Source organism: Hordeum vulgare, chromosome 6H, assembly GCF_904849725.1.
Source record: "Hordeum vulgare subsp. vulgare chromosome 6H, MorexV3_pseudomolecules_assembly, whole genome shotgun sequence".
Classification (NCBI taxonomy): Eukaryota; Viridiplantae; Streptophyta; class Magnoliopsida; order Poales; family Poaceae; genus Hordeum; species Hordeum vulgare.
In genome coordinates, this window is record NC_058523.1 from 237,901,659 (window position 1) to 237,914,099 (window position 12,441).

The window sequence follows — 12,441 nt, forward strand, 5'->3', positions numbered from 1 at the left end:
TCAAAGGGCTGCTTGCCTTGGTTAGCTAGGTATCCGGGGTCTTCGAGGTCTTCGCTCCGACTCCTTCATCACACGGATTTTCTATCATCGTATAAAGATAAAATAATAAGTAGCTTACTCCAAAACATATCACAAAGTCAAAAATATTTGTTTCTGGTTTAAGTGAAAGTATATTTTTAAAATCAACTTAGCAGAAGCAAAACTATTCCAATCTAATCCTTTTATTATTGTAAAACAGAACAGTTGCTGCAAAAATTAAACCAATGGTGTTAAATACTACACATTTTTAGAAGAATAACAGTGGAAAATTTATATTTTTAAACTGTTCAAATATTTTTAGAAAAATAGTTTAAACTCAACTTTTAAATCAAAAAGAAAAAGGCTACAGACCCTGGCTTGGCTTGGCCTAGGACTGGACCGACCCAATGGCCAGCCAACCAGCCTGCACAGGCGCGTGCGCCGTCAGGTTTGAACCTAACACGCGAGCCCCTTCAGTCATTGGCTGCGGGCAGCGAGGGTGAGAGAGATGGGCCACCGACAGGTGGGGCACACCTCTCAGGGTCATCTCTTTCCTCTGGCCAAAGAGGAGGAGGAGCACGCCGGCGTGGCTACCGACGTCCTCGGGCCCTAACGACGACGGGAATGGGTCCGACTCGTCGTTGCCTACCAGATGATTATCAAGATGACGGCGGAGGGGCTCAGGTTCACCGGGGACGAGGTAACCGCGGCGGAGGGGTTTCGGGGGAAGGTGGAGGTGGTAGCTATGGGCACGGATTTTCTCGAGGAAATGAGGGGAAAGCTTCCTCAGGTCACGAGAAGTGGTTTGGTGGGTGGAGGAACGCGGGAGCCGACGTGTAGCCGGAGATCAATTGGAGCTTTGAGGTAGAGGGGCCACGGTTGATCTCGAGTACCGGGGCACTGCTTGGTCAAAGAGGAGGCTATGGAGGTGATTGAGGTTGGTGCGATGAGGAATGAGGGGTGCTGGAGCGACGGGAGGGGCTATTTATAGGATGGGTGTGCAGAGAGAAGCTGGGGTCGAAACCATGATCTCAGGACGTGGTTTTGGACCTCCAGAACTCAATTCAAGAGAGAGGGAGAGGGAAGAGGCGAGCTATCGTGGCCGCACATCTGTGGCTGGTTCTGGTGCGCGCGGGCACACGTCGCACCAACTCTTAGCGCAGGAGATAAGGGACCCTGATGGTCGCATGACGCAGAGGGGTTGTCGAGGGAGATGATAGACACTTTGGGGGAGGCTGGAACTGGCCGAAAGCATTGCCCCCACCTTGGTGGCTCCCTGTAGCACGCCCAGAGCGCAGCTTTGTCATGCCACGGCATGCTAGCGCACCCTGGGGTGCCTTGGACGTGTCTAATGTGTCCTGGGCACTGGCTGAGAGATGCCTAGCCATTGGAGGCCCGTGGGAGCTTCGGCTGCTCAAGGGGGACAAAGTAAATAGGTGCTGTCAACCTTGAGCTGAAGATTAGATTGGGGTTTTTGGCATTTATACTTTGAACCAGAGAGGGGCAAGTTGACTCGGGCTTGGCATTGATGCTAGCCACCTAATCAGAGAGCTTGGGAGAAAGGATTGGGGTTTAGCTAAGGTTAGGAGGGGTTTTACCCATCTGTCAGAAGGTGCTCGACAGTGGTTTGGGGTGGTTGCACCCCACCACTGGCTCTGCAAGTTAACAGGATTTGGTTTGGTGCTAAAACAAGGGGGTTTCACCAAGTTTGAGCTCAACAAAGCAAGTTTAGCTTTGTAAACTTGAAAACATCACCAAATGACCAGATCTGTTCCTTCCAAAGAGAGTGTGGGAAAAGTAAGTACCACAAATACCATTTTGGCATGGAGCCCTCATTTGAGGTATTAGGAACTCCTGCCAAGTTTCAACTCCATTGGACAAACTTTGCTATGTAGAGTTTCTCTAACTTCATTCTGTACAGAAGGGGTTTTGCAAATATTAAGTGTCCTTAATCACCTTGGATCAAGGTGCAATTTTATATGGGCACCAAATATGGCTTAGGGATACCACTGGAATTTTCTAAGAATTTATTGAGAATGTTTCCTTTGGAAATATGTCAAAAGGTAAAAACAGACAGAAAGGGTTTTCAGGGTTTTACTCAAAAAATAATAATATAAATAGGGTTGAAAATCTAATGTATGGAAAATATATGTCCTTCTGATCATCTCCAATTTTTTCAGATTTTTCTAAGGTAGAAAAGTATTTTTTCCATATAGGAATACCATTTCTAGCCTCATAAATGGACATGCAAATAAATTAGGAAAACAATTCATAAAATTATTATTTTATGGTTTTGGTGCTCTAAAATGGTGCTATAACCAGGTCACCAACTTTGGGTAAGAACACTCCTTGCCATCAAGGACTTGTAGTTCAACCCAAAGTAGGGTTTTGCTTTAACCAGGAATACAAAAAGGGTTTTGAAAATAATGAAGTCTTGAGAAATGTGGTTTTTAATATCACATGATCAAGCATACAAGCATACAATGACAATCATGGCACTCACAACATTAGTTTTAAAAAGTTGAATAAACTCAGATTTTTGAATTACAGAAAAAGTGGTAGTGAAAAGAGGGTGTGACAGACCTATCCCCCTTACAAGATTCTCGTCCCCGAGATTCCTAAGCTAGGTCCTAAACAGGTAGGGAAACTCAGATCAGAGATAGTCTTCACGCTCCCGTGTTGCTTCTGCTTCGGTGTGGTTGCTCGACTGAACCTTGAAATACTTGATGGTGCGACTTCTGGTGCAACGCTCTGCTTCATCCATGATGCGGATCGGCTTCTCGCGGTAAGTGAGATCTGGCTGAAGTTCGATGGCCTGACGGTCAATGTCCTTGTAAAGATCGGGACGATTTGGCGCTTGAAGACAGTTCCGAAGTTGTGACACGTGGAAGACGTTGTGCACACGCGAAAATTCTGGAGGTAGCTCCAGCTGGTAAGCAACTTCTCCACGCCTTGCCGTGATCTTAAAAGGTCCAATGAACCTTGGAGCAAGTTTCCCGTTAACGTGGAAATGCTTGGTTCCCTTAAGAGGTGTGACACGGAGGTACACCTGGTCTCCGGGAACGAACTCCACTTCTCTGAAGTGAGAATCCGCATAGCTCTTCTGTCGCGACTTGGCTGCCTTCAAGTTTTCTCGAACAAGCTGCACCTTATCTTCTGCTTCTTGAAGAACTTCAAGACCGAAAATAAACCCTTCACCGGTTTCAGACCAGTTGAGCGGTGTGCGGCACTTCCGTCCGTATAACACTTCAAATGGGGCCATCTGGAGACTAGACTGGTAGCTGTTATTGTATGAGAACTCAGCGAACGGCAGATAGTCTGCCCATTTGGCACCATGCGCCAAGACACAAGCGCGGAGCATATCTTCGAGTATCTGATTTACTCGTTCCATCTGTCCGCCTGTTTGCGGGTGGAAAGCGATGCTGAAAGAGAGTTTGGTTCCGAGGGCTTCTTAGAACTTCTTCCAGAATCTTGAGGTGAACTGCGTGCCTCAGTCAGACACAATCTCCTTGGGAACTCCGTGAAGGCTCACAATACGCTCAATGTAGAGGCTAGCCAACTTGTCGCCCCCATAGGTGGTGCTGACCGGAATGAAGTGAGACACCTTGGTCAGATGGTCGATGATGACCCATATAAAGTCATGGCCTCTGTTAGACCTCGGTAAGCTGGTAACGAAGTCCATGCCTACTTTGTCCCACTTCCATTCTGGCACTTGGAGAGGTTGTAGCGGTCCAGCAGGCCGCTGATGCTTAGCCTTGACTCGCTAGCACACATCACACTTGGCAACATATGAGGCTATTTCCCTCTTCATGCCATGCCACCAGAATTTTTCTTGGAGATCTTGATACATCTTGGTACCACCGGGGTGAATAGAGTAGGTTGTGTCATGTGCTTCCAGCAGGATCAAGTCCTTGAGTTCTGCCTTGTTGGGTACGCATAAACGTTTCCCAAACCACACTACTCCTTGCTCATCCACTGAGAATTCTAGGGCCTTGCCTTCTTGGATCTTCTTCTTGATGCCTTCAATGCTCTTGTGCCCCTTCTGGGCCTCCTTGATATCGTCAGCTAGCGTTCGTTTGACTTTGAGCTTAGCCAGGAATCCTGATTCCACTACCTCCAACCCTAAGTTCTCCATTTCTTCATATAAGGCGGGTAGCCTTTCCTTGAGCATGACGTTCAAGGTGTTGGTCTTTTTGCTTAAGGCATCATCCACTACATTGGCCTTACCGGGGTGATACTGAATGTTGAGGTCATACTCTTTTATTAACCAACCATCTTCGTTGCCTCATATTCAATTCCCTTTGAGTGAAGATATACTTTAGACTTTTGTGGTCAGTGTATATTTCACATCGTTTTCCTAGAAGGTAATGTCGCCATGTCTTTAGAGCATGCACTACTGCTGCCAACTCGAGATCATGGGTGGCATAATTCTCCTCATGCGGGCACAGTTGCCGTGACAGATATGCCACGACCCTACCGTCTTGCATTAGGTATCCACTGAGCCTGGTTCTGGAGGCATCACAATATATCACAAACTCCTTGATGATATCTGGTGTAGCCAATACCGGGGCGGTAGTCAATCTCTTCTTCAACTCTTGGAAGCTCCCTTCACACTCCGTCATCCATTCGAACTTCTTGCCTTTCTTCATGAGCTGAGTCATGGGTCGAGCGATGGGGGAGAATCCTTCTATGTACTTGCGGTAGTATCCCGCAAGCCCGAGGAAGCTCCGGACTTCCTTCACATCGATTGGCGACTCCCAGTTGGTTACCGTAGTAATCTTGGAGGGATCGACTCCCAGTCCACTTGTTGTCATGGTATGACCCAAGAATCCAACTTTGTTCAGCCAGAATTGGCATTTGCTTAATTTGGCATAAAGTTGGTGCTCTCGAAGCTTCTCCAACACTAACCTCAAGTGTTGCTCATGCTCTTCTTCGGACTTGGACAAGATTAATATGTCATCAATAAATACGACGACAAACATACCCAAGTATTCCGTGAATACCTTGTTCATGAGGTACATGAAGTAAGCTGGGGCATTAGTCAACCCGAAAGACATGACAATGCATTCGTATAGACCATACCGAGTCACGAACGCAATCTTGGGTATGTCTTCAGGTCGGATATTGAGTTGGTAATATCCAGATCGGAGATCGATCTTGGAGAATACCTTGGCTCCATTGAACTAGTCAAACAAGTCTTCAATCTTGGGGAGTGGGTACTTGTTCTTGATCGAGACTTCATTGAGAGAACGGTAATTGACACAGAGTCTGATAGTTCCATCCTTCTTAGACACCAACAGAACAGGTGATCCCCAAGGTGATGCACTCGGATGAATGAACCCTTTCCTGAGTTACTCATCCAGCTGCTTCTTCAGCTCTGCTAGCTCTTCGGATCCCATCCTATAAGGCTTCTTATAGACAGTCCTTGATCCGGGCATGAGCTCAATGATGAACTTGATGACTCAGTCAGGAGGCATCCCTGATAGCTCATCAGGACAAACGTCCGGGTACTCACAGACTATCGGCACTCGGTCCAGCTCTTCTCCTGACAGGCTGTTAACGTGCAGTACACAAGTGGTTACTGGCTCAGAGACATACTTGACTTTAACCCCTTGGTCGATTGTCATGGTAAAAGCCCTGTTGGCACAGTCCATGATGCTCCGGTGTTTGGCCAACCAATCCATGCCGATAATTACTTCTAGGCCTTGCGACTTAATGACGATGAGATCTGCTGAGAAGCTTATCCCACTGATAACAATCCCGACTTTCCTACACCCTGGTTGGTCCTTAACACTGCTCCCGGGGTTTGTATCACCATTTGCCCATTAAGCAGGGTAGGCTTCAAACCGCATTTTTCCGCAAATCTTTGTGTAACAAAAGAATGCGAAGCACCATAATCAAACAATATTGTTGTTGGGGTGGAGTTGACGAGGAACATACCCAGAATGCAGTCCGGGTCTTCCCGTGCCTCTTTTGCGAAGATATGATTGATCCGCCCCCTACTGTGATACTGCTGGTTGCGGGGAGCATGGTTCCTGCCTGGTGCTCCTTGGCCTTGGTTTGGTGCATTGGGGTGCGGTGCATCGGGCTTCTTGTTGGGACACTGCTTGGAATAGTGCCCACTTTGTCCACATCCAAAACATGTAACTTGTGCTGGAAGGTTGGTCTTCACTCCACGTTGTTCGGTTGGTTGAATGCTCGCTTGGTGTTGACTTGCGCTGAGGCTCGTAGTTCTGGCGAAATGTTGGAGACTTGTACTGTTGCTGCTGCTAACTGGGTCTTGTTGGAGTTGACTGCCATGGCGTGGCTTCGGATTACTAGGTCCTCCAATACCCATCAGCTTGCGCTTACGGGTGTCGTCCATTAGACCACGCTTATCCTCCAACATAAGGGCCTTTTAACCAGATCGTTGAAGGTCCAGCATTCACAAACAACCAGTTCATACTGGAGTGACTGTTGCGGTCCTTCCATAAATCGTTCCACTTTAGCGGCCTCACTGTTGACATCCTTGGGTGCATATCTTGACAGGATCTTGAACTTCTGCAAATATTCCTTGACGCATCCACTGCCTTGCCTTAAAGCTCGGAATTCACGCTTCTTAATGGTCATCATTCCGGGAGGAATGTGAGGAGCGCAGAATCCTTCCTTGAACATTGCGCAGGTGATGACTTGTCCTGCTCGCATGATCTGAAATCCGTCCCACCAAGCTCTGGCTGTACCTCTGAGACAGTGAGATGATAGAGAACTTTCTCACGATCATCAGTGCACTTGACCTGCGCGAGGAGGTCTTCGATAGTACGGATCCAGTCAACGGCATCCAATGGTTCAGTTATCTCCGTGAATATGGGTGTCGTAGTCCGCATGAACTCAGAGAGAGTAGAGCGACCATTGCCATTCCCGTTCTGAGGCGGGTTGTTCACCAAGACTTGAGCCAGCTGCTGAATAGCGGCATTATTGGCTTGACGTTCCTCGCGGAGAGGTTGAAGGAACTGAGCAATAGTCAAGCTTTCACGAGGAGGCGGTGGCAGTGGAACATCGTCTTGCTGCTGCTCGCGGTGATCTCTAGCTTGAGCATCCCCTCCGGTTCACTGCTGCTGACCTGAAGAGGCAGAGGTGGGGTTGCCGAAGGTGCTGGTGCAAGTTGCAATCACCATCCTGTCAGGGGAGTAGACAGGTCAATTTGCCGAACTGGCCGGAATCATAAGGGAGGATGCTTTGGTAAAGGGGTCTGGTGCTGTGCTAGTGTGAGATTTTTAAGCCAAAGATTTTTGGAGAAGACTAATGCATTAGATTAAAACAAGTGATGTAGTCGCTTACAAGCTGCCTAAGGCAGAATGCGACTTGCATCCAACATGCTCACAAAATCATGGTTCGCATGAACCGATACATAAACGTACTATGCTTGGGAAATCTTCTAACTGCCTAAGTCGTAATCCTATGCGGCTGACTGCTCGGTTTCATAGGCGGGTTCTGCAGGATCTTCGTCTTCGTCTTCATCGATACTTTCCTCCTTTAGAGGGGTGGGAGAAGGAAGGGGTCCATCACGGCGTATCTTTGTTGGCAAGGCACCGAAGATCTCAGTGTACTCTTCCGCGGTCAGGCGGTGACTCTAAATAGAAGTGACCTGCAGTGGCGGTACTCCTTCCCGGAAAGCAACAACTCATTGCCCTTCGGGTGCTCCTTCTTTCTTCACCTTGTAGGTCTTCATCTTCTCCATGCGGAGCAGATCCTTGACTTGGTGCAGTTCTTGGTGAATCTTCGTTGACTCCTTGATCAAAAGGTGTGTCATAGTGTCGGAGGAGAGGCTGAAGTAGGTCTGAAACCTTAGTGGCATCTCTTCCTCTGCAGATGGATTGAGTGTCCAACTTCCGTCTATCCCATCCTTAATAAAAGGTAGGTGACGAGTAGCTGGCTCGTTAGCCATCTCGGGAAGGATGTCGCGGAGATGCACGAGCACCTCTCGTGCGGCTGTTTCCACTGCCAACATCAGATCCTCCATCTGTGGTCCTTCGAAGAACCCACTAGTTGGGAGTCATTAGCCTTCACTATCACGTAAACGTGATATTCCTTGGTGTCGGCGTTGACCCAGTGCTCGTGGTAGAGGAAGATGGGCGTGTGGCGTACTTGGCACTTCTCGAGGCTATCACCCAAAAGTAGGGGAAAGCTCGTCTCCAGAAGCATCTCAGGTACGGCGGCCATCTACAAGATGTAGGGGAGAGGGTTAGAAAGTTTTTAGTGGGTGCAGAATCTCAGGCTAAGGTCTAGGTGCACTAATCATCTCGGCTATCGTCCATGCTACCTAAGGCTTCCTATAGTCATGATGGCTCTGATACCAGCTCTATGGGGACCCCAACTTACGAGTCGAGATCGCCAATGAACGTGTTGAGTGATCCCAGAGATCAATGCTCACCGAACACACAAATACTAAATAATAAGAGTCTTACATCCAAGTACCGAATTATTACATCGCGTGACCGAATGGTCAAGTTCACAAGGTAGGGCCTATAAGTCCAAATCACACGGTTACAACTAGTAGTGGAAATCTTAGGGCTATGCGGGTGCCCATGCCATCAGCCTACACCAACAGGCATTCTGATTGGGAAGCGTCCTAGTTCGTAGGGGCGTCTCCGAAGACGTACTCTTCTCCAAACTCCGGTCCTTCCATGTATGGTTAATAATATAACCAGTGGCAAGCCAATGAGTACTTTTGAATGTACTCGCAAACAGCCCATGATATGAACAATGCAAGTGAAGGATAACAATAATATGCATCTTTGGTGGATAACTTCTTGGTTGTAAATAAACATGATCATGGGTATGCAACATAAGTTAAATGTTATTTGAAGAACATGTTACATATACCAATATATCTGTCGAGGGCTGAACACTCTGGGTTCACCCTATATGCCAAGTCACCAAACATGGTCATAACTACTCTTTCAAGTTAACTCTATTTACCACACACTCACACACACTTGGTTTATGCGGAAACGACTAGACGTAGTTTAAGCAGGATTACCCAACTGTCCTTAACCGTGAACACGACTATTCGAATAGTTTTACACTCTGCAGCAGTAGTATGCTGGACCCACGAGATCGGGGAAACTTCCGTGTCATCCACGACTCGCGGTATATAACATACCCGAGGTAAGTACCCGATCAATGCCTTTCCCGTGACGATACTAGACAAAGAGGTCCACTCGATTGGTACCCAGCCCACATGTTGTACGTCTTACGAGGACCAACTCTGGATAGTATCAACCATGCCGGGACCAACGCTGTGTCTGGAACACGTAAAATCGGCATAGTCGCCCTACCTGGCACGACCCCATCACGAGATTGACCACACATCACTCCCGCCACTAGTAATGTGGCTCTTTGCTAGCACCGACCAGAGTAATCAACAAAGCCCCATCCCATAAAGGGGTAACGTCGTCGTACATGTAAGGTTGGGACGGTCGTCACATCATAAATCTAATCCATTTCTGAAACCATACTCACTCAAAATACCCAGTGCACCACTTCTTCGAAAGTGGCCACCTAACTCATCATCACCCTCCGTCATTAGTGGCACCTACTGGGGTTTTCATAAACCTTTGATTTATACCAAAAACATGCTCATGCTATTGCTATTCTAGCTTTACTTGTCAACATGATATTAGCGTGACCCACATAGGTGGTAGGATCAAGCTCAATACATGTGCTCCGGAGGAGCCATCAGTAACATCACTTCAATGATTTACCGGCACTTATGATCATATGCAACGGAAATATTTGCTATACTAGCATGCATCATAACATATGCTCAGACATGGTCAAAGGGCTCCTTGCCTTGGTCAGCTAGGTATCCGGGGTCTTCGAGGTCTTCCGCTCTAACTCCTTCGACACACGGGTTCTCTATCGTCGTATAAAGATAAAATAATAAGTACTCACTCCAAAACAGATCACAAAGTCACTTTAAAAATGTTGGTTAATTCTGATAAATCCAGGTTGTTATTTTAAAATTATTTTCTTTTGGTTTTAGTGAAAGAATATTTTTAAAATCAACTTAGCAGAAGCAAAACTACTCCAATTTAATACTTTTTATTAATGTAAAACAGAATAGTTGCTGCAAAAATTCAACCAATGGTTCTGTTAAATACGACACATTTTTTATAAGAATAACAGTGGAAAATTATATTTTTACACTTGTTAAATATTTTTATAAAAACCGTTTAAACTCAGGTTTTAAATCAAAAATAAAAGGCTACAGACCGTGGTCTGGCTTGGCCTGGGACTAGGCCGGCCCAATGGCCAGCCAACCAGCCTGCACATGCGTGCGCGCCGTACGGTTTAAACCTGACGCGTGGGCCCCTGCGGTCAGTGGCTGCGGGCAGCGAGGGAGAGAGATATGGGCCATCGACAGGTGGGGCACACCCGTCGGGGTCGTCTCCTACCTCTGGCCAGAGAGGAGGAGGAGCACGCCAGCATGGCTATCGACGTCGTCGGGCCCTAACGACGACGGGAATGGGTCCGGCTCGTCGTCGCCTACCTGATGTTAGTCGAGATGACAACGAAGGGGCTCAGGTTCAGCGGCGACGAGGTAGCCGCGGCGGAGGGGTTTCGGGCGAATGTGGAGGTGGTAGCTAGGGGCACATATTTTCTCCGGGAAGAGAGGGGAAAGCTTCCTGAGGTCACGGGGAGTGGTTTTGTGGGCAGAGGAACGTGGGAGCCTACGTGTAGCCGGAGATCGACTGGATTTCCGAGGCGGAGGGGCCTCGGCGATCTCGAGTACTGGGGCTCTGCTTGCTCAAAGAGGAGGCTAGGGAGGTGATTGAGCTTGTTGCGATGAGGAATGAGGGGTGCTGAAGCGAGGGGAGGGGCTATTTATAGGCCCGCGACGGTGAGCCGACTCGGGAGTGTCGGTGATACACCATGGCGCGCATGGGGGTGCAGAGAGAAGCTGGGGTCGAAGGGGTCCTGATGGTCGCGTGATGCAGAGGGGTTGTCGGGGAGAGGATGGACACTTCGGGGGAGGCTGGAACTGGCCAAGAGCGTTGCCCTCACCTCGGTGGCTCCGTGTAGCGCGCCCAGAGCGTAGCTTTGGCATGCCATGGCATGCTGGCAAGCCCTGGGGTGCCTTGGACGTGTCTAACGTGTCCTGGGCACTGGTTGAGAGATTCCTAGCCGTTGGAGACCCGTCGGAGCTTCGGCTGGTCAAGGGGGACAAAGAAAACACGTGCTGTTAGCCTTGAGCTGAAGCTTAGATTGGGTTTTTTGGCATTTCTACTTTGAACCAGAGAGGGGCTAGTTGACTGGGGCTTGGCGTTGATGCTAGCCACTTAATCTGAGAGTTTGCTAGAAAGGGTTGGGGTTTAGCTAATGTTAGGAGGGGTTTTACCCATCTGTCAGAAGGTGCTCGATAGTGGTTTGGGGTGGTTGCACCCTACCACTGGCTTTGCAACTTAACATGGTTGGGTTTGGTGCTAAAACAAGGGGTTTCACCAAGTTTGAGCTCAAAAGAGAAAGTTTAGCTTTGTAAACTTGAAGACATCGCCAAATGACCACATGTGTTCCTTCCAAAGAGAGTGTGGGCAAATTAAGTCCCACAAATCCCATTTTTGGCATGGAGCCCTCATTTGAGGTATTATGCACCCCTCTAAAGTTTCAACTCCATTGGACAAACTTTGCTATGTAGAGTTGCTCTAACTTCATTCTGGACAAAAGGGGTTTTGCAACTATTTGGTGTCCTTAATCACCTTGGATCAAGGTGCAATTTTATATGGGCACCAAATATGGCTTAGGGATACCAACCGAATTTTCTAAGAATTGATTGAGAATATTTCCTTTGGGAATATTTAAAAAGGTCAAAATAGACAAAAAGGGTTTTCAGGGTTTTACTCAAATAATAATAATATAAATAGGGTTGAAAATCTTATGTATGGAAAATATATGTCCTTCTCATCATCTCCAAATTTTCTCAGATTTTTCTAAGGCAGAAAAGTATTTTTCCAAATAGGAATACCATTTCTGGCCTCAGAAATGGACATGCAAAGAAATTAGGAAAACAATTCATAAAATTAGTTTTGAAATAGGAATACCATTTCTAAGGCAGAAAGTCCTTGCCATCAAGGACTTGTAGTTCAACCTAAAGCAGGATTTTGCTTTAACTAGAAATAAGAAAAAGGGTTTTGAAAATAACTAAGTCATGAGAAATTTGGTTTTTAATATCACATGATCAAGCATACAAGCATACAATGACAATCATGGCACTCACAACATTAGTTTTGATTTTTTTTAATAAAGTCAGATTTTTGAATTATAGAAAAAGTGGTAGTAAAACAGGTTGTGACAGTGTTGGGCTTGAGGACTCCATTGGCGTGTCGCCAACCCCTGCAGTATGAGAATGCCAACGCATTAGATATTTGAAGAAACGTGAAGGCA